The 5,666-nt window shown below is 43.4% G+C and overlaps 1 pseudogene; it reads left to right on the top strand.

Moving 5' to 3' along the window:
- Nucleotides 1-2,888: 2,888 nt before the first annotated feature.
- On the top strand, nt 2,889-4,927 carry LOC101561629 (annotated as a pseudogene).
- The last annotated feature ends 739 nt before the right edge of the window (nt 4,928-5,666 follow it).

Below are 5,666 nucleotides of genomic sequence, written 5' to 3' on the forward strand. Positions count from 1 at the left end.
GACTGTGTACGTTGAGATGCTCACTTCTATTATCTCCCTCATCTTTAAGTTCCTATACAAGATTCCAGCATGTTCCACAACTAGAATTTAGCTATTCAGACTGTAGGCAACAGACAAGTGGCGAGAGTACCACCTGCTAGCTTGTTAGAAAAACAAGATCTCAAGGCAAGACCCCCCCCCCACAACTCTTGAATCAGAGGTGATTTTTATGCGCATTAAAGTTTAAGAAATTTCTGGACTAGAGTGCACTGTGCAGTCTGATATGCTTTCGGCTTGCTTCTCATGTGTGACTTGGCCATTCTGGAGAGCAGGCCCCATGCTTTCTCATTCTTTTGTTTCCCCCACTGCACTTAACTGGGCACAAAAGAAGCACAAGAGGCATTCTTGTTGCATTAGTCCATTTGTTAGTTGAATTCAACCCTTGAACAAGAGAAAGAAGAGGAAATATTCTTTTCATAACTCTTACTGTGGCTTGATCTTTACAAGTTCAAGTTTAACTTTTTTTCCAGGAAGTAAAGGAGCTATTTTCCCTTCAAAGCCTATGATTTCTATGATTCTGTAATTGAGCTCCAAAGGCTGTTTTTAATTTGACCTCAAGTGCAATTCACGAAGACAAGTTTGACAATACTAGTTTCGCTTAGGGTAAAAATACTCCCATTGGAAACCCAGAAAGTATCCTATTGAGTAAAATACTTCTTAATTTACTGTAAAAGTGTATTTAGAAAAGCAAATAATCTACGACAGAACATAGAACTGTCCACTTTATGAAATCCAATAAAGAAGAAAAAGTAACCCGAGCCCTTTAAATATTTTTTAACATAATAAAGCCAACAGCTCTCAACTTCCTTGGTGGATCTGCTTGCAGCATGTATCAAATGGCATCATGCAAGGAGCATAATTTGCTGTCTATCTTCAGAAATCTGGGTTTTCATGGCAGGACTTCGTTCTGGTTGCATGAAGGTCTGATGGCCTCCTCGAATACTAGGCTTAACAAAGGAGGCAAAGAGGGCAGAAACTGTAAATCTCTCTTTTGACATATGCGTGAGACACAGGAGTTACTGGGAACTCATTTTGGGGAGGACTAGAACTGAAAAGCATGTGACTTTTGGGTACTGGTTGGTTATGACAAAAATGCCCTCTGGATTTGACCCTCCTTCCCCAAACTTGCTTCAAGTTTCCTCACAAATTGGTTTGATGGTGTGGAAACAGGGTAGTTTGTGAAGAACCAAAAAGAGTTGCAGTAGCTGGATGCCAGAGACGCCTTCCTGTAATCCCAGCAATCTGAGGGCACTGAAGTAGGAGAGTGGCAAGTTGAAGTTGAGCTTGGGCAACTTAACAATTTAGTGAGAACCAATCTCAAAAAAAAAAAAAAAAAAAAAAGGGTGGGGATGCAGTTTAGTGTGAAGGCCCTGAGTTCAGCCCCCAAACACCTCTTCACCTTGAAAAACAAAGTTATAACTAAACCCTAAAACACCCAGGATGCCTAAAATTTATGGCTGTTTGGGGAGAAATGATTTCTTTGTGAATAAGACAAGGCAGAGACTAGCCCCTAAGCATAGTCTCAAACATAGATGAGGAAGTAAAACGGCGCTTTGGTGCAAAGTTGAAGTGACAAATGAGAAGTGCAAGCCAAGTACAGAAGGGGGTGCGAGCTAGGATTCAGGCCCCTGAGAGTGCTAGGTGGGCTTTTCATGAACTTCCAAGGCCCCAATCATGTCAGACTTTCACTGCCCTGGGACTGATGAGGAACGATGAATCAAGGGGAAACGAACATCCATCCATTCATGAGAACAAACATCCATTCATTCGTGAGAACAAATATGCATTCATCACGGAACACAAGAATTCATTCATGATACCTACTATGTGCCAGGCATTGTGCTAGGTGTGGGGATGGAGAAAGGAATAAGTCACATTTTTTTTCCTTAAGAAAGATCCCAGTCTAATACAAACTTAAATATCACATGGTTTCTCTTCTATGAGATATTTAGTGTACACATACACTAAAGAGCAAAATCAAAGATAGGAAATGGGGAGAGAGATCTTTTGCAAATGGTGAGGGGACCAAGAGATGGGGGGAAGGTGGCAGGGGGACATAAAAAAATGAAGTTGTGATATGCACGTGTACCAACTCCCAATGATGAATGTAATCATTATGTACTGCAAATATGTACTAATAAAAGTAAAACTTATTTTTAAAACTCCTAGGCTAGCCAGGAATCCCAAAAAACAGGTATCTAGAAGCTCGTGTAGCAAGTGCTGGTACAGAGGCTTATCCAAGGGCAATTTAGATTACCTAAAATTGAATATCTTGGGCACCTTGAGGCTTCCCTGATTATTGCACCTGGTTCTTCAACCCTCTTATAGCTATTCCTTCTGCCATGTGACTTTACTGCTCTCCCCCATGAAGTGTATTTCCCCACACTTGGATTTTAGACTTGACCATGTAATATGTTTTGCCAATGAGATGCTAGCAAATAAACTGGAGCCTACTTTGAAATACTGGGCGTATGGCTGGACTTGCACTCATGCTTCCCATATTGCCATGAGAAGAACATGATTTGACTGTCTGCTGAGCCCAGAAAGGAGTTCCGTTGAACAAGCTGGATGAGTTGCTTGAAAAGAAGCTGAGCTCTTCAGCTGCTCGCCAGTCCTCCTCTCCCGCCTTCCAGCAGACACATGAGCAAGATCAGAAGGAGTAAAGAAGTGGGGGAGGTGCCAGTGTGCAATCATTAAACGCTCACTCTTTGTTAGGCACTGTCTCAAGGTCGTAAGCATGAGAACAATGACATTAGTACTGCTGGTAGTACTAGTTTCTGTGAGTCAGCTTTCCATCACTGAGACAAAACATCTGAGATGAATGACTTATAAGGAAGAAAGGTTTCGGAATGTGGTTGTTTGACTCTGCTGCTTTGCCTGTACAGTATGTCTTGGCAGGAGTGTGTGCCAGAGGAGGCCTGTTAAGAGAGGGAGGGAGATAAACAGAGAGAGATAAAGAGGGACAGAGAGGGAGAGGAGAAAGGGGAGGGAAGGAGAGAGGAAGAGAGGGAGAGAGGGAAGGAGGGGGGAGAGAGGGAGAGACGGGGGAGAGAGAGAGAGAACAAGAAGAGAAGAGAGGAGAGGAGAGCAGAGGAGAGGAGAGGAGAGGAGAAGAGAGGAGAGGAGAGAGCCAGAGGCAGAGACAGAGGCAGAAGGCAGGCAGGTCCTGGCCCCAATAGGTCCTGCCCTTCCACTGGGCCCCACCTACTAAGGGGTCCTCTACCTCCCAGTAGTATCAGAGGCTGGGTGCCAAGCATTCAATGCAGGGACTTTGGGGGAACATTCAAGATCCAAACTACAGAACAACCATAGCTCTCATTTTCTAGTCCTTCCTATGGGCCAGGCCCTGGGTCCAAAAGTTGTCATTTTCCCATTTATACCTCATAACTTTTCACTTTCAATTAGTGTCCCTGTTTTGCAGATGAGGAATCTGAAGCTTAGAGAATTTTATGACTTGCCTAGAGTCACAGGAAACAGAAGAGCAAGTGCTTGAACCTGCCTGCCTGTCTCCAAAACCTCAATTCCTAACTACTTGGCTGCAGAGAAGTGAGGATGAAGGCCAATCCTGGGACTTTGCTCAGGCCTCACTGGGTCTGCTGTCCCTGAGAGCCCATCCCTACCCATCTGTGGCCTAGAATCAATGGAGGCTTGACCTGATGTGCAAGCCCCCTCTGAAGGGTCTTTATGAGATGTGATGAAAATGATAGTGAATGGCAAAGGGAGTGTCACTCAACAGAAAGGCAAGCTCATAAATACAAGGCCATGTTGGCCTCAGACACCTGCATGATCAGCACTTTGTTCAAAATATCTACTGTTCGGAAATTCTGTGCAAGCTCAGCTTGGAGGGTGATCACTCTACACCCCACCAGTGGCTATGGATCTATCAAAGCCTACACCAACTTTGACATTGACTGGGACACTGAATATTGAGACAGCCATCAAGACCGAAGGTGTGGACAAGGTCACCATTGTCAACATTCTGACCAAGTGCAGCAATCCACAGAGATTGGATACCATCCTGGCCTACCACAGGAAAACCAAGAAGGAACGCACATCAGCACTGAAGTCAGCCTTGTCTGGCCACCTGGAGATGGTGATTTCAGCCTTATTGAGGACACCTAGACAGTATGATGCTTCCAAGCTGAAAGCCTCTGGGGACCGATGGGACTCTCTCATTGAGATCATCTGCTCCAGAACCAACAAGGAACTGTAGGAGATCAACAGAGTCTACAAGGAAATGTATAAGACTGATCTCAAGAAGGACATCATTTCTGACACATCAGAAACTTGGCTGACCGGCTGTACAACTCCATGAAGGGCAAGGGAACTCGTGACAACTTCTGCAAGCTGATGGTTGCTCTCGCCAAAGGTAGACAAGCAGAAGACAGCTCTGTCATTATTATGAGCTCATTGACCAAGGTGCCCAGGATCTCTATGATGCCAGTGTGAAGAGGAAAGGGTCCAATATTCCCAAGTGGATCAGCATCATGATAGAGTGGAGTGTGTGCCACCTGTAGAAAGTATTCGATAGACACGAGTTACAGCCCTTACGACATGTTGGAGAGCATCATGAAGGGAGTCAAAGGAGACTGGAAAATGCTTTCCTGAACCTGCTGTGGTGCATCCAGAACAAGTCCCTTATTTGGCTGACTGACTGTACGACTCCATGAAAGGCAAGAGAACTTGTGACAAAGTCCTGATCAGAATCATGGTCTCCCGCTATGACATGCACATGTTGAAAATCAGATGTGAGTTGAAGAGGAAGTAGAGCAAGTCCCTGTGCTATGCCACCCAGCACTACACCAGGGGTGACTACCAGAAAGCACTGCTGTACCTGTGCAGTGGAGATGACCACACTTTGGGCTCCCTGAGCCTCCTAACCTCCTAGAGATGGAACACTTTTTCATCTGAAAAGTGAAAGAGACAACTTTTCCTCTTATGTACTGGGTAACGAATAAACTATTTTTACTTTAGAAACAAAACAAAACAAAACACAATGCCAGGTGTCCTCCTTCACTTTATGTACTAAATCTGACACTGTGTGACTTGTTGCTCTCTCCTACAGTCAAAATGACAATGAAAGACAAGCATTTTGAATTGATTCAGGATAGCAAGGCAGCCTTGAGAGCACATTTATGAAAGAAGGCTTCCAGAACTGTTTCAGAAAGTGGCAAGAGCAATGGGATAAGTGCGTTCAAAGTGAAGGGAAGTATTTTTTAGGGTGATTAATGGCAACTTGAGAAAGAAATAGCAATGAGAAACATTCAAAACAGGTTAGTAGCACAGTTACAATAATACATTGCATAATGTTGTCTTTGTAGTGGTTATACATAGTACAAGATGCAGACATGATATCTTGTCTAAACACTATTAGTACAAATCTTTCTTCTCACTGAACTAAGAGAAAGTAACTATATATCTATCTTAACTACTTTGTATATACAGTTATATATATATTTTTTTTTCACTACAAAATGGTCCTTCATTTATATCCTCATTTTTTGTTTAGTTTTGTTAGGGTATTCCATTGCCACTCAAATACTGTAGGTGTGTGAATTCAGCAAAATAATCCAATATAGTTCAGTAGTCCATAATAGTAGTGGGTTATCCATAGGATGGACAATGTC

The sequence above is a fragment of the Octodon degus genome, unplaced genomic scaffold (assembly GCF_000260255.1).
Source record: "Octodon degus isolate 3935 unplaced genomic scaffold, OctDeg1.0 scaffold00223, whole genome shotgun sequence".
Classification (NCBI taxonomy): domain Eukaryota; kingdom Metazoa; phylum Chordata; class Mammalia; order Rodentia; family Octodontidae; genus Octodon; species Octodon degus.